Source organism: Callithrix jacchus, chromosome 5 (genome assembly GCF_049354715.1).
Source record: "Callithrix jacchus isolate 240 chromosome 5, calJac240_pri, whole genome shotgun sequence".
Taxonomy (NCBI): domain Eukaryota; kingdom Metazoa; phylum Chordata; class Mammalia; order Primates; family Cebidae; genus Callithrix; species Callithrix jacchus.
Window position 1 is genome coordinate 55,249,143 of NC_133506.1, and position 22,120 is coordinate 55,271,262.

Here is a 22,120-nt window from a genome sequence, read left to right on the forward strand (position 1 = left end):
CACCCCAAATCTGTCTGCATTTACTATGCTCTAGGCACCACACGTGGCACTGGGGTTGTGGTGGTAAATAAGAGTCTCACTCTGAGGGTCATGTAGTCTTGAGAGAGACATTAGACAAGAAATTACACATGGGTATATGTGAAAATGCTTAGGATATGGTGGGGGCATTTAGTGGGGAGATTTGACCTAGCTTGGGGTGGGGTGGGAGACAGAGTGGATCCCATGAGGAAGCAGCCTTTACCCTGAGACCTGCAGTGGGGGAGCACTCCCTAGATGAGGAGCGAGAGTTGGAGATGAATGTGGAGCAGGATGGTGTTTCAGACAGTGGTCCTGAGCAGGGGAGAGCAGGATGCGTGGACCAACAAAAGGCCCATGTGTCTGGAGGGTGGGGAAGGTGGAAGCATGCACATTGATAATGGAGAGAACACATCTCAGAGGCTGCATCCTGGAGACTTCGTAGCTTTGTGAAGGAACTGGGATTTTATTCTAAAAGCAGAGGGGAGAAGTTGGAGCTGTTAAGTAGGGAGTGATATGATTTAATTGCTGTTTTTAAGAGAGCCCTCTGGAGGAAAAGGGGCTGGAGGGGGCAGGTGGTTCAAGGCAGGGTGGCTGTTTCTGTGATCACTGAGGTAGCAGGTGCTGGGGGCCAGTGAGAATGGGGAGTGGGTGAGGAAACTGGACTAACCCAGAGTTATGCATGAGGTGACATTCATGCCACTTGGTGACAGACTTCATAGGGAAGGTGAAGGAGTGTGTGTGAGTCTCCTAGGGCTGGCTGACGATGCCACACTCAGGTGGTTCCCTGGCTCTGGGACCGGCCGACCTGGGCTCTCATCCCACAACCTGGGGTCTAAAAACCATGGAGGTGTGTTCCTTTGCAGTTCACAGTTCTGCAGGCCAGAGGTCTGAAGTCGAGGCATCAGTAGGGCTGAAACTTGCCCTTGAAAGTTTCTGGGGCAGGATGCCCCCTGGCCTCTCTAACATTTGGAGGCTGCGAGCCCTGCTCGGCTGCTGCTGCGTCACTGTAGCCTCTGCGGTGCCTTCACGTGGCTTTTCCTGTGCGTGTCTCTGCACATCTTCTCTGCTTACAGTGACACAGTCATTGGGGTTAGGACTTACCATCGGCCAGCCTGGTCTCATTCTAACTAATGACATCTTCAAAAATCTTATTTCTAGGCAAGGTTCTGGGTAGACATGAGTCTTGGGGGGACTATTCAACCTGATACAGAGAGGGAGGCAGAACTGCTAGGATGGCTCCAGGTGGCTGGAGCAACTGGGTGGAGACATGGAGGACAGGCCAAGGCCAGCAGAAGGACATCAGGGCCCCTGAGCCAGAAACACACTGGGATGTGTGAGTATGTGATGTCACCAGACCTAGTGAGGCCCCCAGTTCTTTTCAGGTTATTTATGTATTTTTTTAACAATGAGACTGAAAATGTTTCAGTTCACTCTTACTTAATTAAAGCCATTCTTGTGAAGCTGACACATAGGCCAGCGACAGTGACTCAGTTTAGTAAGGGCTGTGTGCTTTTCACGACGTGTCAACACTGCGCCCTCATGCAGAGCAGGCTGGCTGACGATGCCACATGCAGGTGGTTCCCTGGCTCTGGGGCCAGCCGACCTGGGCTCTCATCCCAGTGTTGCCACTTTCCAGCTGTGTGGCCTTGAGGAGGGCTCTGGCTTCTCTGAGCTGAAGTTATTTCCTTGTGCAATGGAGGAGGAAACACTGGGGAACAAGGCTGTGGAAAGACTCGTAGCATGGTGGCACGTGCTTGGCAAAGAACCCGTCTGTGTTGCTTCCTTGTTTATTTTACTTTTACTGAAGGTGTTATGTATAAAGATCATATTGTACCTTCCACCAAACACATCAACAAGAGTGTCCAAGATTTTATTGATGCATATCAAAGCATCCACATTACTCTTTAGCATAAGTTATTGACAACTACTTGTTTTCCTGTGAGTCTCCCTTTTCCCTAAACACTTAGGAGAGAAAAGCCACATTTACTATAGGTTCTTACTTATTAAGGAGAGTCTTTATTTAGTAGATTGGGAAAGTGGTGGTAGTTGGATAAGTAATTAACAAATGGATAAGAAAAACAGGTGGCTTCACCACAGGAAGGAGACAAGGCAGTGAACAATCCACAAAAAGAGTGATTATAGGGATGCTTTACTTTTGGGAGATACTAGAGACATAGTTGATATCTTTCTGTTTTCAGATTCCCCCAGCAACCCACCTTCAGGGCCGTATCCTCAGTCCTTGCATCCAGCGGAATGGCTCTTCCTCCAAAGTGAACCTCGGGCAGCCTACTCTGGTTACAGTCCTGCCTGCCACCACCTCCTGTGATCTTGTCCTCCAGCCTTCCTGGAGGCTCCTTCAAGGCTGCTTCTCACAGTCCTTTCCTGGCGTGGCTTCAACCATTTGCTGACCCTGCGTGGGTCCCCAGAACCACGCTTGGCTTCACTCCCCATTGGACCACAGCCTTGACCTCCTACGCCCCCTTTCCCAACTCCAGCATCCCCCTCCTGATCCTGGGGAGCCAGTGCCTCACTGTTGGCAGAAATCATATAACCACACTTCTGTACATTTTCCCCAGTTTTGGCAAAGGCCAAAGGGCTGCTTGCCAATCCTTTTGTGTATTTCAGTGTGGCAAAGTTGTTAAGACCTTGGTTCAAGTCTCACCTCCATCCCTCACTGGAGGCACCATACATCTTCTGCTGACCTGCCAGATGCCACCTTTCACAAGTCAGCCCCTGAAATCTGACCTTGTCTGTGAAGCCTTCTGTCTGATTCATCAGAGGAGGATGAATGTCTGTGCAGTATCCATCATGGGCTGGGGGGCAGGATTCTCCCAGCCCCTTCTGCAGTCTCAACCCTCTCACATGAATTAGGCGCTTGCTCTTATCTCCTTCTCTAATAGTATAATATGCTTACTTTGCACCTGATTTACTGGGTTTTATTTTATAATCAAATAATGTATTTCAAGGAGTCTAAATTGAAGTTTTATTTTCACAACTGCAGGCATAAGCAGTCTTTCAGCAGAATAGAATATCCACTGTAGTAAAATTTCCTTAATGGGGTTCGCCTTGTGTTGCAGATTTTCAAGGCGTCACCATTTTCAGTGTGATTACTAATATAGCAGGAAATCCTTCATGTATGTGGCACTCTCTCCACCTAGGATTCTTTCTTCGGGATGGATTCTCAGACACGAATTTCTGCAGCTAAACACGCTATGCCTCTTGAGAAAGGATGCAGGATTGCCATTCAGAAGGGTCGTGCTGATTTGTGATGCTGCCAGCAATGCTCAAAGGTGTTTGATTTTGCTGCATGCTACGAGGATTGGGAAATGGGATAGAAAAATCAGCTGGGGATCAGTAAAAAACCCGAAGATCCTTAGCACCTTGCTCAAGCCAAGTAAAATGAGTTTGTCGTATTATGATTTTTTTTTTACTAGCAGATTTTAAGCTATCTGCTTCGGGGCAGAAATAAGGAAAAGCAGGTGGTAGGGACAATGAGGTTGTGGTGGAGGTTGAGGGAGGATTGGATCTTGGGTGCTGGCTGGAAATGCTGCCCATAGGGGTCTGGGTTGAATTGGATGGAAATAACACTTGGAGAAGCTGAGAGAGGGGCTGCAAGGTGGAGGGAGAGCACGCGTGGACTTGAAGGCTCAGGAGATGGAAGGATGAGAGGACTGGGTGCAGGGTGGACTCAGAGGCTTACATTCTCACGTGTGGGGGGTGCAGATCCCGCCAAAAGCTAACTCTATGTTGGCCATGGTTACAGTCATCACGAGTGGGGTTGGCGTTGAGGACATCAAGGCTTGATGATGCTGGGGGCTGCAAGCATCCCCCCATTGGCAGTGGGCTATCCAGGGTATGGCTAAGGAGACTGAAGCCAGCTGCTGGGCACCAGTGGCCACAGAAGTGTAGCCAGGATGAGGGCTGGTCAGGGACAGTGAGGGACAGAGTTGGGGATTGGAGGAATTACAGGCTCTGAGCTTCTGAGAAAGAGGGGCTGTGGAACAGCAGCAGAGGATGTGGGGCAGACCAAGCAGAGGACCACAGAGTTGAGGCCAGTCAGGCCATCCTGGCTCCAGACCCACTATAAAAGGAGGAAAATCCAATTGCAGTTCAAGTGCACAGGTGGTGGAGAGGACCTGGACACGAGGAAGTCTGTCAACAGTAGCTTGAGTGAAGAGGAAGAGAACAGAGAGGACTGGGGCCCAGAGGCTGGGACTTACGGGTGGAGGGGGCTTTGAAGGTCTGTCCAGCTGCCATCTGCCTGTTGGAGCTCAGGCATGGCAGCCTGAGCTCTCTCCTCACTTGGGCTTTCTGTGGCTGAGGTGGAAATAAACAGAGATGAGCATCAATGTGCTGGCGTGTGAAGGCACCCACGGGGTTAGCACAAGGCAGACCAAGGCATCATTCTATCCATCTCTTCTCTGTTCCACACCTCCCGTTAAGCTCCACACAAGCCACAGCCCTACACGACCTGCAAGTCTGCCCTCTCCCGCCCTGCCTAAACCAGGCCACTGGTCTATTTCACAGGAAGACAGGGTTGGACATAGCATCAGGGGTCACCTGAAAGGCACAGAGCTGGAATGTCAGGTGGATTCAGGGCCTGGGCCACCATTCTGTGACAGCTGAGCTGTGGGAACATCAAGTGGTGGGCAGGTGAAGCAGAAGGAGCTTGACTGCAGAGGAAGAGAGAGACAGAAACAAAGACAGAGGTAGAGAGAGAGACAGAGAGAGAGAGAGAGAGAAAGGGAGAGAAACAGAAGAGGAGAGAGACAAAGAGAAAGAGAGGGAGAGAGAGACAAAGACAGAGAAAGAAGGAGAGAGATAGAAAGAGAGAGACATTTAGAGAGATAGAGAGAAAGAGGGAAAGACAGAAACAGAGAGAGAGGGAGAGCCCTGCCTCCCACATGCAGACTGAAGCAGAGGTGGGAGCCCACGCTCGGAGAGGAAGGGGCATGCAGGGTAGGCTGGTAGTCCAGGTCTCCTGAGATCCAGAGAAGCCCCATCACACCCCTTCTGATCAAACTGGTCTGAATGGGCTTCTGGTCTTTACATGGTATGATCTTTAAAAGAGTAACTCTTATTATTATCACACAAAATTGTAGCACTACTTCCTTTTCATTACCTTTGAGGGTCATTCATTGACCAACAGAGAGACCCATGCTTGGGGAGCAATGTCCCAAGTGTCCAGCAGAGGCACAGCAGTGCTGACAGTCCTGACAAGTAACATGGGACACAGACCACCTGGAGATCTCAGCTTGGAGGTGCCTCAGTTGCTCAGGGTGACGATATTCTATTGGAAGGCCCCAGATTGTCATTTAAACCTCTCTCTTCTGTCTTGGGATGGGCTAATTGTAAGATGAGGTAATCACAGAGCATGAGGCAGGGGAGGGTGAGGTGATGATGTCAGAAGTAAAAGTGAAAAACCAACCAACCTTCTAGCCCAGTGGTATGGCTTGCCGGATGACCTGTGGGGATCCCACACTGGAAGTGTAGCCCCTGGTGTAGAGTAGCCCCAGTGTAGAGTAGCCCTGGTGTAGAGTAGCCCCCGGTATAGAGTAGCTGCCAGTGTACAGTAGCTCCCGGTGTAGAGTAGCCACCGGTGTAGAGTAGCCCCTGGTGTAGAGTAGTCCTGGTGTAGAGTAGACCCTGGTGTAGAGTAGCCCCGGTGTAGAGTAGTCCTGGTGTAGAGTAGACCCTGGTGTAGAGTAGCCCTGGTGTAGAGTAGTCCTGGTGTAGAGTAGTCCTGGTGTAGAGTGGACCCTGGTGTAGAGTAGCCCTGGTGTAGAGTAGTCCCGGTGTAGAGTAGCCCCGGTGTAGAGTAGCCCCTGGTGTAGAGTAGTCGTGGTGTAGAGTAGTCCTGGTGTAGAGTAGCCCCGGTGTAGAGTAGCCCCTGGTGTAGAGTAGCCCCCGGTGTAGAGTAGCCCCCGGTGTAGAGTAGTCCCTGTGTAGAGTAGTCCCGGTGTAGAGTAGCCCCGGTGTAGAGTAGCCCCGGTGTAGAGTAGTCCTGGTGTAGAGTAGCCCCTGGTGTAGAGTAGTCCTGGTGTAGAGTAGTCCTGGTGTAGAGTAGCCCCTGGTGTAGAGTAGTCCCGGTGTAGAGTAGCCCCGGTGTAGAGTAGTCCCGGTGTAGAGTAGTCCTGGTGTAGAGTAGCCCTGGTGTAGAGTAGTCCTGGTGTAGAGTAGCCCCTGGTGTAGAGTAGTCCCGGTGTAGAGTGGACCCCGGTGTAGAGTAGCCCCCGGTGTAGAGTAGTCCTGGTGTAGAGTAGCCCCGGTGTAGAGTAGCCCCCGGTGTAGAGTAGCCCTGGTGTAGAGTAGTCCTGGAGTAGAGTAGCCCCTGGTGTAGAGTAGTCCTGGTGTAGAGTAGACCCTGGTGTAGAGTAGCCCTGGTGTAGAGTAGACCCTGGTATAGAGTAGTCCTGGTGTAGAGTAGCCGCTAGTGTAGAGTAGTCCCCGGTGTAGAGTAGCCCCTGGTGTAGAGTAGTCCTGGTGAAGAGTAGTCCTGGTGTAGAGTAGCCCCCGGTGTAGAGTAGCCCCCGGTGTAGAGTAGCCCCTGGTGTAGAGTAGTCCTGGTGTAGAGTAGCCCCGGTGTAGAGTAGCCCCGGTGTAGAGTAGCCCCGGTGTAGAGTAGCCCCTGGTGTAGAGTAGCCCCTGGTGTAGTGTAGAGTAGCTCCCGGTGTAGAGTAGCCCCTGGTGTAGAGTAGCCCCTGGTGTAGAGTGGACCCTGGTGTAGAGTAGTCCTGGTGTAGAGTAGCCCCGGTGTAGAGTAGCCCCTGGTGTAGAGTAGCCACCGGTTTAGAGTAGCCCCCGGTGTAGAGTAGCCCCCGGTGTAGAGTAGCCCCGGTGTAGAGTGTAGAGTAGCCCCGGTGTAGAGTAGCCCCTGGTGTAGAGTAGCCCCGGTGTAGAGTAGCCCCTGGTGTAGAGTAGCCCCGGTGTAGTGTAGCCCCTGGTGTAGAGTAGCCCCGGTGTAGAGTAGCCCCTGGTGTAGAGTAGCCCCGGTGTAGAGTAGCCCCCGGTGTAGAGTAGCCCCGGTGTAGAGTAGCCCCAGTGTAGAGTAGCCCCCGGTGTAGAGTAGCCCCCGGTGTAGAGTAGTCCTGGTGTAGAGTAGTCCTGGTGTAGAGTAGCCCCCGGTGTAGAGTAGTCCCCGGTGTAGAGTAGCCCCCGGTGTAGAGTAGCCCCCGGTGTAGAGTAGCCCTGGTGTAGAGTAGCCCTGGTGTAGAGTAGTCCTGGTGTAGAGTAGTCCTGGTGTAGAGTAGCCCCTGGTGTAGAGTAGCCCCTGGTGTAGAGTAGCCCCTGGTGTAGAGTAGTCCTGTTGTAGAGTAGCCCCCGGTGTAGAGTATTCCTGGTGTAGAGTAGCCCCCGGTGTAGAGTAGTCCTGGTGTAGAGTAGCCCCCGGTGTAGAGTAGTCCTGATGTAGAGTAGTAGCCCCCGGTGTAGAGTAGTCCTGGTGTAGAGTAGCCCCCGGTGTAGAGTAGCCCCCGGTGTAGAGTAGTCCTGGTGTAGAGTAGCCCCTGGTGTAGAGTAGTCCTGGTGTAGAGTAGTCCTGGTGTAGAGTAGTCCTGGTGTAGAGTAGCCCCTGGTGTAGAGTAGTCCTGGTGTAGAGTAGCCCCTGGTGTAGAGTAGTCCTGGTGTAGAGTAGTCCTGGTGTAGAGTAGTCCTGGTGTAGAGTAGCCCCTGGTGTAGAGTAGTCCTGGTGTAGAGTAGCCCCTGGTGTAGAGTAGCCCCTGGTGTAGAGTAGTCCTGGTGTAGAGTAGTCCTGGTGTAGGGTAGCCCCCGGTGTAGAGTAGTCCTGGTGTAGAGTAGCCCCTGGTGTAGAGTAGCCCTGGTGTAGAGTAGCCCTGGTGTAGAGTAGCACCTGGTGTAGAGTAGTCCTGGTGTAGAGTAGTCCTGGTGTAGAGTAGCCCCCGGTGTAGAGTAGCCCCTGGTGTAGAGTAGCCCCTGGTGTAGAGTAGTCCTGGTGTAGAGTAGCCCCCGGTGTAGAGTAGTCCTGGTTTAGAGTAGCCCCTGGTGTAGAGTAGCCCCTTGTGTAGAGTAGCCCCTGGTGTAGAGTAGTCCTGGTGTAGAGTAGCCCCTGGTGTAGAGTATTCCTGGTGTAGAGTATTCCTGGTGTAGAGTAGTCATGGTGTAGAGTAGCCCCCGGTGTAGAGTAGTCCTGGTGTAGAGTAGCCCCTGGTGTAGAGTAGCCCTGGTGTAGAATAGCCCCTGGTGTAGAGTAGGCATTCAGCACTGAGGAGGTTTCTCAGCATCCCTGTCTCGAGGCTATGTTAGCTACTGAAGATGGGGTCAGTTACTGACCCCTGAGCACTTAAAGAATCAGTGCTGGTTTTCCCTGTTGCCTAATTTATTACACTCAAGAAGTGGCCTCCAAATGAGGAGAAGCTGATCCATGGCCAAGCTGCCTTGAAAGTTTTCTTTTAATTCTTTTGGTAGCAGCTGTATTGAGAGAGAATTGACATATCATTCAGCTCACCCATTGGTATTATACCGTTCAATGGTTTTTAGTATATGAGCAGCATTGTGCAACCATCACTGCGGTCAAATTTAGAACATTTTCTTCTCCTCTGAAGAAAACCCTGTGTCCATTAGGAATCACTCCCATTTTCCTTTCCCCCAGCCCATGGCCACTGCTAATCTACTTTCTGTTTCTTTAGATTTGTCTATTCTGGACATTTCATAGACATGGAGCCACATGACATGTGGCGGTTGTGACTGGCCTCCTTCATTTAGCGCCATGTTTTCAAAGCTCATCCACATTGTAGCATGTGGCAGGACTCTGTGGCTTTTTATGACAGAACGATATTCCGTTGTCTGGATACGCCACACTTTATTTACCTGCTCATCAATTGAGGGACATTTGTGTTGTTTCTATTAATTGTTTTAACCTAAATTGCCTTTCACAAAGTTCTTTTTCTTTTTTTTAACGTTCTTGTTTTGATGTAACTGTCTGCTTATCAATGGTAGAGTTTATTAATTCATCTCTTTATGTGCCCAGTGAATATTTATCGAGTGCCTAGTAAGTGTTGGGTGCTGTGCAAGGCATTTTGATGAATCTGTGAACTAGGTAAATAAGACGCTTGATGTCATGGAAGGTCCCATTCGAGTGGGGGTCGTTTAGATGCCGCTCTTGCTTCTGATCTCAGGCAGATGACCAACAACAAAAAGCTATTAATATATACGTGACGTCGGTGATGATGAATGCGTGGCAAACTGAGCTGGCTGTGGGGAAGAAGGAGTGATGGGTGCTGTTCAGATGTGGGCGCCAGGAAGGCATCTCTCTCAGGAGGGATGTGGGTGCAGAGCCATGGATTTTACCGGTCTGGGTCAAGTTCAGAAATGGGTGGACTGTGACGAACCTCTATAGGGCTGGAGATGGGGCCACAGTGTGGCAGAATCCTCTCTTTTGTCCTGTGAAAAGCCTCACTTGGCCTCACAGGGTGCAGTCACCCCCTGCCCGGGACAAGCTTGTGTGAAGGGCCAGAGTGTGGACACATGTCCACCAACCTGTGTTCTCAATTACATGGAAGCCTCCATGTTCTCTCAGCATTTGACCTTATTTGGAGGAAAAATGAGGACAGCCATCTGCTGGGGGACAGGCACTTTTACTGTTTCCATCCTGGAAGGTCTGGGAAGACCCCAGGCTCTTCTGCTCTTAAGTTCTCCTAGAGGGAACATTTGAGCTTGTTTCTTGGCCTCTGGTGCTTGTGTTTACAGCTGGCTCCGTGCTCCATCTTCTACTGCACTTGGCTGTTTACAGGCCCAGAGAACCAGATGGTCCTGTGGTTTCTGCCTCCCCAATTGGGCAGTCATTCCCACCCTCACTGCCGTCTCCTGGGCATCGCTCACCAGCACCTTAAATGTCCTTTCCACTTCTCTGCAATCTCGTACTTTCTGCTCTCAGACCAAAGCGTGGAGGCATGCCTTCTGCACTCACGTGTGCATGCTTTCTCAGCGACCTTGCGAGGCTGCCCACCCTCCTCAGCTCCTCCCTGGTCCACTGGGACAGAGCATGTGGTTTCAGGGAGAGCCACGTGGATCTCCTTCTGTTTATTCCCAGGTTTCTTTTTCTTCATTTAGCATGAGTTCCCATCATGGAAAAATCACAGGAGCCAACCGAAGGGGGATTTCCAGAATATTCAGCCTTCCTTGGGCCTTGGTGAAGTGGCTTCCTTGGCCTGGGCAAGCAGTGAGGCTGTGACTGTGTGTTCACAAGAAGCTGGGGGTGTGGCTCCCTGCTGGGTGGGCGTCCCCTCTCCCTGCTGGGCGGGCCTCCCCTCCATGCTGGGTGAGCCTCCCCTCTCCTTTGTGGGGAAGGTCTAGAGTAAGAGTCAGTTTCTCCAAAGTGATGATGTGTTCCTTCTCTCATGGGTCTAGCTGGGAAGCCACAGAGTTCAAAGGCGGCCCTGGGAGGTGGCTTAGTCCTCCTCTGCTTTAGTCTGGTGAAAAGTAAAGGTAGAAACCTGGGGTCAGACACAGGTGGCCCCGGGGGCCCGGGTCAGCCTGCAGACTTGGCTGGTTCGAACACAGTGTTTGTGTATTTCATTGAACCAACATTTAAAAGTAGGGAGATTTCATGCAAACCTCTGGATTTTCTTTCTAACTTGGCTTGAAAACCTCAGAATGTAGGTACTGCTGGCTATTGGAGGGCTAGAAGGTTCCTGAGGAAAGAACTGTCCGACTGTGATATTGGCTGTCTCCAGGGTCTGCACTGTGCCTAGCAGGTGAGGTCCACCCACTTAATGAAGGAACAGACTGGCCATGGCTCTTGTCGGGCTGCATGGCTGCTGCCTGCTTTATGCAAGACCTGCCTTCTCCAGGTTGGCCAGGCCCCTGACCACCTACATGGAGAATTCACACCTGCTTCCCCCACCTACATGGAGAATTCACACCTGCTTCCCCCACCTGCTTGCCTGTGTATCCAGCCTGGCCTCTCTAGGACATCTGCGTTTCATCCTTGGGAGCAACGGTAGGCAAGAGGTGTGTGCTGAAAGGGATCCTCTTCTATTCTGAAATGTGGCCCACTAGGCCACACCTAGAAATTTTGCCTTGAGGAGGTCTGGAGTCCCCCAGCTGTAAGCACAGCTTTCAGAAGTGGCTCTCGAATATGGGCAGTTTGGGCACTGTCTGGAAACATTTTTGGTTGTCACAGCTGAGAGGCATGGTGCCACTGGCATCTCATGGGCAGAGGCCAGGGACGCTGCTAAGCACTGCACAGTGGCCAGGATGGCCCCCTCCACAGAGCTCCATTTCGCTTCAAATGTCAGTATTGCTGAGGCTGAGGAGCCCTGCGCTGGAGTCACAGCGCCCTGAGCCCCTGTCCCAAAGCTGCACTTGGCCTTGAACTTCCTGCTTCCCTGAACCTCAGTTTCCCATCTCTAAAGTGGGGATGATCCTCATGTGCACCCCTCACCGCTGGATGGGGAGGAAATGCCACAGCGTGTGTGTAGAATCACACTCAGTGACGCAGGTTGCAGCTCTGATGTTTGGGAAGGCCCTAGGCTAAGATCTGGGCTGCAGAATCTACCTGTGTGGCCATGAGTGGCCCATTTGCCCTCTTGAGCCCCAGTTCCCTCATCTGAGCATCAAGAGAGGGGTAGAGCAGACTCTGAGGATGTGAGGATTAAGTGGTTTAATGTCTGCACTCAGCACTCAGAACCTGATGAACGTGTGTGAGCAGCGCCATCCTGACTCAGCTGTGTGGTTCTGGGGTCTCCCGAGACACCACTGTGTGCCCTGACACCCAGCTCATGGCCCCCTCCCCTCCTCCCACTCTCTCCTCATCCACAAGTGAGGTAAAGCCTCCCCCTTGACCTCGCACACCCCAGGAAAGTTTTAGGGAGTTGTCTGTGGTTGCCTTTTGGTGAGTGGACTCCAGGGTGGCTCCTGTGGAAGTGGGAAGACCCTTGGGGGCTTCCAGGCAAGAGAGGTGAGTGGGGCTTGTCCTGGGCTGTGGTAGTGGGCTTGGTGAGGAGGGGAGGAATTGGAGAGAGCCCCTGGATGTAGAGGCCGTAGGGGTAGCCTGCAGGTTGGATGTGTCTGTTATGGGGAGCTGGGAGCAATATGAGGGCAGGAGGGCACCTCGTCTCCCTCAGCATCTCTCCGGTATGTGAGGCTGTGTAGTTTGTGGATTTGAACAGACTTGGAGCTTTCAGGGCATCTTCTTGGGACAAGCCCAATTTATTTGGCATCTTCTTGGAGTGTATCTGTGGGTGTGGCAGGAATGTCCCCAGACCGAGTTCAGCCCTCTCTTCCTGGCCGAACCTCTTTGGGTCTTAGTCTCCTCATCTGTAGAATGGGAATAGAATCCCTCGCTACATAGCCTGTTGTGAGGTTTCAGTAAGACCTGGTATTGGACGCCTCCATCAAAATGAGGGGCTCATGAAGCACAGGCATGGGCATGGGATCAGAATCTCTTCCTGATGGCAGAGCGGCATGGTGCTAAGTGGGTTGTCTGCCTTAGCCCCATCCAGGTCAGCAGTACGGCAAGAGCCAGAGCTTGGATTCTCTTAGACCTGCTTAGAGCTGCACTTCTGGGCCCTCAGTGTGGCCAGTGCTCAGTTGACTGGGAGCTGGCCTGGTGGTACTTGTGGCTCCCGGCCACAGGGGAAGACAGGCAGCTGGGATGGTGACCCTGGGGACCCTGGTGTCCTGTGGAGGCCCGGGGATTCTGACTTGCACCCGACCTTACTTGGCACAGTCTTGGGACCATCTCTGGGCTGGAACAGTGAGCTCAGGGCCCTTGGATGTCAGTGCCTCAGAGCTGCAGAAGGTCAGAGTCAGGCCCGGGGTGGACCAGGTGGTATCTACACCCCTACAACTGTGTCTGAGCTGGGTAGCTTTGTGCAGCTCCCTCTGCCTCTCTTAGCCTCAGTTTCCTCACCTGACCTGCACAGTGCAGTCGTAGAAGAGCCTGAGGGGGAGGCCAGGTCAAGCCACTAGGGCTTTAGTGCAGCCCCTGGCAGAGCAGCCCCAAAGCTTGAGATGGCTGGGAAGCCCTGAGCTGGTCTTCAGACCTCTCTGCCCATGAGTCGAGCTTCTGACCAAATTCAGCTGAGATTTCTTTTGTTCCCAGTAAGCTGACAAGGGGCAGGAATTGGGAGCCAGCCTCAGCTGTCAATGTCCTGGGCTTGGCTCCCTCCCACCTCCCGATTAAAGGTGTCATTAGTAAGGTCAGGACCTCTTCTGAAAGGTGGAAACAACCTGTCAGGACAGTCTGTGGCTGTTGCATTTAGAGACCTAGAGACCCTAAATGTGGACTAACACCCCTGAATGTTCAGAATTAATGTACTGCCCCAGGCAGTGCTGTGGGGGGCATGGCTCTGACTCCTGCCCTGGGTTTGCCCCTCTCTGCCCTCTTCCCCTTCTCCTGTTCCTCCCCCTTTCTCCTGCTCCCCCTTCTCTTTTTCCCCCTTCTCCTGTTCTTCCCCCTTCTTCTCCCTGTTCCTCCTCCTCCCTGTTTCTTCCTCTCCTTCCTATTCTTTTCCCTCTTTCTGCCCCCTCCTCCCCTCCACTTACCACTCTACCTCCCTCTCCTTCTCCCTCTTCCCAGCTAATTGTGAAGTTGTACCTTGTGATAGGCGCTTTGGGTACCTCTCTTAGCTCATGTCACATAATTCCTGGGGAAGGGTACCCCATTGTACAGGTAGGTACACAAGAGGGGAGAGATGTCCCCACTACAATGTACTGGGAGCAGAATTTGGACCTGAGTCAGGTCCCCCATCCCCTGCAGGAAGAATCTGGGCTCCTGCGGTGTCAGGGGGCAACTGCCTCTTCATGGCAAAGCTTCATTTGTTCAGTTCCTGGCTCTGGGCTATGACCCCTGTCTCTGAGGCTCAGAGAGGTGAAGCCCCTTGCCTGGGTTCAGATGGTTATGTAGTGGGGATCCTGGTTCAGATCCACAGCGGTCTTTCTTCCCAGCAGTACTTCTCTCCTCGAGGTGATTCTCCCCACTAGGACACTGCAGAGTGCCTGGAGACATTCTCGTTGTCATAACTGGGGTGGAGGGTGCTTCTGGCCTCTAGCATGCCATGGTCAGGGATGCGGTGAAACCTTATACGATGCACAGGACAGCCCCCACCACAGAGAATTGTGTGGTCCCAAATGTCATTGGTGCTAAGGCTGAGAAACCCTGCTCTGGGCCCTTCCCCAGCTGACCCTACGCTCCTGCACCTAAGCCAGCAATAGACATACATGCAGCAGCAGGTGTCTGGGCTACAGGTGAGCTTAGGTCATTGACCTCCGCATCTGTCTGCCGCCTGTACCTGTGCCTGGAATAAAAGGTGCATCACGGGTGTCCACCTGGAGCACTTTTTGTTTTTGGGTTGCATGTCAGACTCCTTCTTGACTCCTGAGTTCCCTCAGGGCTTGGCTCCAGGCAGCCTCCCTGATCTAAGACTTTAGCAGCCGCTTCAGGACTCTGCATGGCCAAGGTCCCTCTGCCCAAGGTCGCCAAGGTCATCGTGGCAGCAGTGGAGGCAAGGGAAGGAGAGGAGAGGGCCCTAAGAAAAACTCCAGTTTCGCTAGTTCCTGGAGCATGCCTAAGGCGAGAAGTTGCTGCCATTGTGGGTTCTGTATATGGGATTTAGGGCTTTGGTTCAGGTGGTTTCTGCCAGGCTCTGGCCAGATGCCAGCCTGGGCAGTGTCCTGGCAGTGCTGAGTGACACATCATGGGCACAGAGAGGAGCAGGGCCTGGCCCTGAGCAGAGGGGAGGATTGGAGGGGGGCGGCACTTCGTCCACTGAGTCAGACCCTCAGGCCTGGGTCACCCTCCTTACCCCCACGCTCGCCCCATCTCTGACTCCTGCAACATCTATATTTAAAAATGTTTGCAGATAATAATGGTGTTCAGCCCCAAAAGGCAGACAGGAGCTTCCTGACAATTGCAGTGCACGCTGTGTTGGAGTTTTTCTCAGGGAGCAGAGCTAGTCCCCAGGAGCCAGTGAGAGCACCAGGGCTGTGGGGGCTCTTTGCCAATCTCAGCCTTTCAGGGGGGTTTGGGAGAAAGGCTCCAGAAGCCAGCAGGGAAAGCAGGCATTCTGGGGAAGATGAAGTTCTTCGTCCAGGATCCCTCTGTGACCATAAGGTGAGCTGCTTTGCCCCATGCCTCTAGTGAGGCAGAGGGCTGGGCCTCTGTCTAGTGGGCAGGCTTCTTAAAGGCAAAGGGTTTGCGAATTCCAACAGCAGCAGGTCCCTAGGAGAATGGCTTTTATTTAAAAATTATTATTTTTCTTGAATCAGATGACTGCATTTGGAGGCTGTGATGAGGGGTGGGGGCCCGCCCTCTTGGAGCCACAGATGGGCCATTTTTATGTGTCTGGGGTGTCAGCCCAGGATCAGCCCTGGGTTTCTGCCACAGAGTCCAGAAAGAGCCATGGAGGTCTTTTGTTTGCATGTGAATGTGATTTTAACCTATTACTTCTGGGCTAAAAATAAAAATTCCACTTGGATGCCTTTTTGTCTCTAGATTGTAAGATTGTAAGTTTCCAGGAAATAATAGATGGTCATGGATAGGCTCTTTGACTGCAGGGCATCCTCTTCTTAAGCCAGGTTTTGTAAAAATTCAAAGTAGAGGAGGTTTCCAACAATGGAGGTCGAAGCCTTCATTTAGCGTCAGGAACACATGCTCCACTATCAGGAGTGATTGTCCTTTGGGGATCTCTGCCACTGAGCCTGGGCTGGGAGTGTGGGTGTGGGTGAGGGAGAGGGCACACTTGACTTTTGGGTGGTTTTACATTTGGTATCATTTGTGGACTTTTGGTTCTGAAAAATGGTTTGCAAGTGAAGTTGGATGTCTGGAGTTGGGGCCCAGGAAGGAGATGGAGAAGTGGATTCTATGTGTGAATATGGGTCGCGGTTAAGTTCTTGGAAGCCACATTGGTCTCCAGAGATGCCTGCTGTGTTTTTAAGCTGCAAGGTTTTATTTATTTTTTTTGACCCAGTGGAAAATGGTGATTCAGGATCCTAAGGACTTTCGGAGAGGTTGTCTGAATGCTAAACCCCCTCCCCTGAAATGCTGGCTTTCTTTTTAGGACAGGAAATATGGGAAATTAACAGTCCTTTTGTGAAGCGTGGTTTGCATGTTGTTCTTTGAGGATGAATTACGGAATTATGCGCATGCATAACGATGGTAACCACAGACACATTCTAAGAATAACAAATCAGAAAAATCCATGGTGAGGTTCATTCAGAAATCATCAAGAGTATATTGTCGAGCTAAGGAGAGGTTCAGAGGAGCGTATTCCTGGAGCCACCATTTCGGCTGTCACCTAGGTGTAACTCTCAGCAGAAGCAAGCATTCCCACTGAGATGTTCTGCAAATTTACTGTTGTTTAATCTCGTAACTTTTACCCTGCAAGCTGAAATAATAGGCCAGTATGAAAATGTGCTTTCTTTCCCATTCATTATCTTCCCTTCCTGAGCCAAGCCCATAGGTTGCTTTGCAGTTTGCAATTCTCTGTCTACATGGAATAGATATAGATTTTTTTTTTCTGTATGTTTTGGGTATTAACTCTTTGGTTGCCGAGCTGTTGAGCCCTGAGTCTATATCATACACCTGCAGCCTGTGGCTTTCAGGGATTCAACACATTGTGGTTATATAATGCAATAGCTTTGCTTGTGGGGTGACTGTTCATATCGTGTATGCTCAGAACGTTCTATTTTTAAAGGATAAAATACCACTCTTCAGAGCAGCCTGCTCACTCCTGCCTCCCTGGGAACCACACGCTTTGTACCGTGGAGTTGTTGGCATGAAGGCTCATGGCATATGGACTGGAGCGCGTTCTTCCTGTCTAGGGCCTCTTAGGACCCGAGGAATGGCTGGAGGCCGTTTCTCTCCAGTCCTGAGGTTGATGATCCCAAGCTCTTGGTGCTGAGCCTGTGCTGCTATTTTCAGCTTCCTTTCTTCCTTGCGTCTTGACATAATTCGACATGTCGCAGCTGAATCTCATCTGTTTGCAGAATTACTGTGTTTTGTAATCTGTGTTTTGTGGGGCAGAAACAGTCCTTGCCTGAGCATATTATATCCTTATTATTCAGGGGGAAAGTCATGACACTATCAATTAACTTTAAAAGATGCAAAACAAAATCGATCCCTTTATTTTCTTTCTGCTGCTAATGTCCTGGCTGGGGGCACCTGGATGGTAGGCACTGCTCCTCTTTCTGCAGTGGTTCTCACAGCTTGGGAACCTGTATGAGAAGCACCTGGAGGCTGTTACAAGGGTGATTGCAGCTGCACTGGCAGAGTTTCTGAGTTAGCAAGTCTGGGGTAGGGCAAGTAATTTGCATCTCTCACAAGTTCCCAGGTGATGCTGACACTGGCCCAGCACTGCACTTTGCATCACAGATGGAGATCATGGAGGAGGGCTGGTAAATATTTAGGGGGTGGATGATGCCTGCGTCCAGAGAGCCAATTTAAGAAATATACAGATGGTGGAGCAGGAGATTTTTCAGTTGTTGTGTATCCTGTCCACGCGGTTGAAGACGGACTTGATTGAAAAAGACATTAAAGCTGAAATAAAATTAGATGACTGAGAGGATGGCTCCTGACAGTGTCCAATGCCGTAATGTTATTTAGGGAGGATGAAGCATCACGACTCAGACAACTTACTTTGAGATGGCCAACAGCACACACAGACATAAATGAAGTGTGTGTGTGTGTGTGTGTGTGTGTGCATGCAACACACACACATGAAACACAGCAAAATATTAATTGCTGGAACAGTGGGTGTTCATACTATTCTAATTTCATATTTCTATTTCTAATGCTTTCTGCATAATAAACATATTAACATGGTAAACACAATAATAGGGCTTAGGACAGCTTTCCTTGTGTGTGTGCATAGTGGTGAGTAAATCAAGATCACCCGCAGGTTCACAGCTGTGTCGCTCTGGGTGGCATGGGCACTGTATTAGCCCGTTTTCACACTGCCGATAAAGGCATACATAAAGAAAAAGAGGCTTAATGGACTTAGAGTTCCATGTGGCTTGGGAGGCGTTGCAATCATGGCAGAAGGTGAAAGGCACGTCTTGCGTGGCAGCAGACAAGAGAGAATGAGAGCCAAGAGACAGGGGTTTCCCCTTAATAAAACCGTCGGAGCTGGTGAGAACAGTATGGGGGAACTGCCCACATGATTCAATTATCTCCCACCAGGTCCCTCCTGCAACACAGAGAAACTATGGGAGCTACAATTCAAGATGAGATTTGGGTGGGGACACAGCCAAACCATATCATGCACACCAGTTCTCATTTCCTTCCCTTCTCCCTGGTCCTTTATCTCCTTGTTCTTTCCTCCTTTCCTTTCCCTTCTCTTTCACCCCCTCCTCCCTGGCATCCCTCTCTTTTGCCGTCCCTCCCTCCTTTCTTCTTCCTGTTCCACCTCCTGTCTTCTGGTTCAAAGGACTCTGGTCCAGGAGGATTCTGTGTGGGGATGTGTTGTGCTGAAACCCTATTAACCTCAGTAGGGAAGGCACCCAGTTCAAGAGGCCAAAGAAGAAACCTGGATCCAGCAAACAAGACATGTGGTTCTTTTAGGGATTTAGAACCACTAAAGGAGAGAGAGTCCCATGGTAGCGGGCTGGAGAGGGCTGTCTTAACATAAAGAAACAGTCCAGTAGCAGCAGGCTGGATGACATATCCACCTTCCTACGCAATCTACCACAGACACAATCTAAGACGAACAAATCAGAAAAATCCATTTGAGTGACATTTGAGCAAAGCCATAAGGCGATGAGGCAGCAAGCTGGGCAAGAAAACCACAAGTGCAACCGCCTGCAAACACCATGTAGTTTATACTGCATTTCCACCTAGCACCCTCCCCTAACCACCTCCACCTGGCAACCTTCATGGAACTCAAGCTTGTCAACCCGAGGCCGGTGGGCTGCGTGCAGTGCAGGATGGCTTTGAATGTGGCCCAACACAAATTTGTAAACTTTCTTAAAGCATTATGAGACTTTCTGTGATTTTGTTTTAGCTCATCGACTATCACGAGTGTTAGTGTGATTTATGTGTGGCTCAAGACAATTCTTTTTCTAATGCGGCTCAGAGAAGCCAAAAGTTTGGACAGCCCTGATAGTAACCTAAAACTCATGGCCTCAATCCCCTGTATGGCCCATGTTCCACAGGGCAGGCTGGAGGCTCAGATGTTTATCATAGAAAGGAATGGATCTGCGAGTGGGCCACTCCCGAATTCCCTAGTTAGGAACACACATTCAGGTGCATCTATCATACTGGGTTATTCTAAGGATATGCTTAAAATAGTGATGTCAGGTGCCTTTACCCCATAGGATGCTGTGGTGTCTGCCCAGGAAAAAGTTGAATCATGTGCCACTTATCATTTTCCCAGGGTCTTCAGGCTGCTGCCCTGTTTTTTTAAATAAAGTTTTATTGGAACACACACCACATCCATTCACTTACACACTCCTCTGGCTGCTTTCTAGCAGAGTAGCGGAGGCAAAGACCAGAGGTCTACACAACTGAAAATATTTACTTCTGGCCTATTGCAGAAAAAGTTTGCCCATCCTGATTAGTCTCTGTGGGATAGCTCTCTTGGAGGTTCTTCACATACACACGTGCACATGTGCATACACACATACTCATACTAAGAAATGCAGTAAGATGTTGACAGTTGTGGAGTCTAGAGTCCATGTAATTGTTCATTGTACTATTTTCTACTTTTCCACATGTCCAAAAAATTTGTAAACCATTTTGATGGCTGCAGCGGTGACCACCCCAGGGTCTCTAAGGGAATAGCACAGCCTCCACCCCAGGTTCTGAGTCTTCACCTTTTGCCTCACCCACTTGGCAGCTTAATTGAATGGGTAGACGACACAAGTCAATAAAAGCGCTAACAAAGCGTCACATATACTCAAGAGCCAAACAGATATCTCAACAGCCTGTTAGGGAGGCTGAGTCAACAAGGAGCATCAGGTATCCAGCTCAGATTTGCAAAGCCCTTTCCTAGGTCCTGCAAGGAGCAGACTTCATTAGAAATCAGGCCTCTTGGCCAGGCACAGTGGCTCAGGCCTGTAAACCAGCACTCTGGGAGGCCAAGGCAGGTGGATCACTCGAGTCCAGGAGTTCAAGGCCAGCCCGGCCAACATGGCAAAACCCCGTCTCTACTAAAAATTCAAAAATTAGCCAGATGTGGTGGCACACACCTGTAATCCCAGGTACTCAGGAGGCTGAGGCAGGAGAATTGCTTGAACCCAGGAGGTGGAGGTTGCAGTGAGCTGAGATTGTGCCACTGCACTCCAGCCTGGGCAATAGAGTGAGACTCCATCTCAAAGAAAAAAAAAAAGAAAGAAATCGGGCCTCTTAACTGAACCAATGTCTGCAGGGTCCCTAGAGTGTGTGTGTGTGTGTGTGCACACTGTTCCAGCCACTGGGATATCAGAGTGCAAAGCCTCCTGGAGCTTGCATGCTGGTGGGGGAGGACAGTGAACAGCACCTTCAACCAGTAGGAAATCGTCCTGCATATTAGTAATAAGTATTGTGGGAAATGAACAGGAGCAGCAGGGGGAGGTAAGAGAAAGGATAAATGTGGTGGGCGGTAGACAGTTGAGTATTACATGGAGTGTTGTCAGGATTGGCATCATCAAGGAGGTGACATTTGAGCAAAGCTGTAAGGCAGTGAGGAAATGAGCCATGTGGGTATCCGAGGCAAGAGCCTTTGGGGCAAAGGGAACTTTCAGTGAAGAGGCCCCAAGTAAGAGCCTGCCTGTCAGGTTCCAGGAACAGGGAGGAGGAGCCTATGGTGGCTGGAGTTGCATGAGATTGCTGGGGAGGGACATCATAAGGAGGGGCCTCTGCCAGTGTTTGTGCTTTCGCTCTGAGTGTGATGGGGGGCGCCACTGGAGTGTTGGAGATTTAGTTATGATTCATCAAATGAATTGAGAACAGGCTAGTGTCCAGGGTGGGGACCAGCCAGCCTGGCAGTCATGGCTACAATCCAGGTGGGAGATGATGCTGACTGGGCACAGTGCGGGTGTGGACATGAGTACTTCTAGAAGGTGGAATGATGCAGTCGGCTGAAGGAGCAGATAGGAAAATAGGGACAGTGGAGTCTCAAGGGAGGATTCTCAGGTTCTGTCCTGAGCACCAGAAGGATGGAGCATTGGTCCTGGCCTATGAGGGGAAGGCTGTGGTGGAGCAGGTTTCACGGAGACAGCAGGTCCATTTCGACTACAGTGAACTTGGAGCATCTATTTGACATCCATGCAAAGATGAAAAATTGGCAATTGGCCGCACAACTCTGCACTTGGGAGAGAGGTTTGGGCTGAAGCTACGCATTTAGGAGGCCACAGCTGAGCAGAAGCTGAACATGAGCTAATGTCCGCTCTCCCAAACTTAGTCATTTGTCTGCCACCTGTAGTCTAATTTGCCAAATATTTTCTTTTAAACCAGGTCTGTTTTGTTTTGTTTTTTTAGATAGAGTCTCACTCTGTCTTGAGGCTGAAGTGCAGTGGTGCAATCTTGGTTCACTGTAACCTCTGCCTCCTGGGTTCAAGTGATTCTTCTGCCTCAGCCTCTCAAGTAGTTGGGACTACAGGCACATGCCACCATGCCCAGCTAATTTTTGTATTTTTAGTAGAGATGGGGTTTCACCATGTTGGATGGTCTCAATCTCTTGACCTCGTGATCTGCCTGCCTCAGCCTCCCAAAGTGCTGGGATTAAAGGCATGAGCCACTGCGCCCACCCCCCATCCTTTTTTTTTTTTTCAGTTTAAACTCATTTTAAAAGGATATTTCATGTTGCACTTTTAAGTAGAAATCCAATATTGCTTGCCTTAAATAAACCATAACCATAACCACAACCATCCAATATTGCTTGCCTTAAATAAACCATAACTATAACCATAAAATAGAACAATGACAACAAAACAACTTTTAGTCCAGACTAGGCATTGTCTCTCACCAAGGATTTTGAGCCAGAGCATCCTCTGTATTTATTCGGACACAGAGATCAACAAGTGTCAGATGCCAGGGTCATCATAGTACCAAACTAAGACTCCCCTCTTGAAGTTCTTGGAAGATTGGTGGGAAATTGACAAGAAATTAGCTTCTGTTGCTTTGTCCTGGGTCTATGAATCCCTTAAAGTCACCTTCTTACCTCTT

At 50.6% G+C, this 22,120-nt stretch overlaps 1 protein-coding gene across 9 annotated transcripts in view; it reads left to right on the forward strand.

Moving 5' to 3' along the window:
• PHACTR3 (phosphatase and actin regulator 3) overlaps positions 1-22,120 on the forward strand; it is a 283,717-nt gene that overhangs the window by 81,879 nt on the left and 179,718 nt on the right. The window contains exon 1 of one of the 9 annotated variants that reach the window (XM_035299078.3): positions 14,927-15,091. The exons of the other annotated variants lie outside the window; for them this stretch is intronic. The gene's annotated coding sequence lies outside the window, so the exon portion shown is untranslated. Of the gene's footprint in view, positions 1-14,926; positions 15,092-22,120 lie in introns of those variants that run through there. 9 annotated transcript variants of the gene reach the window in all.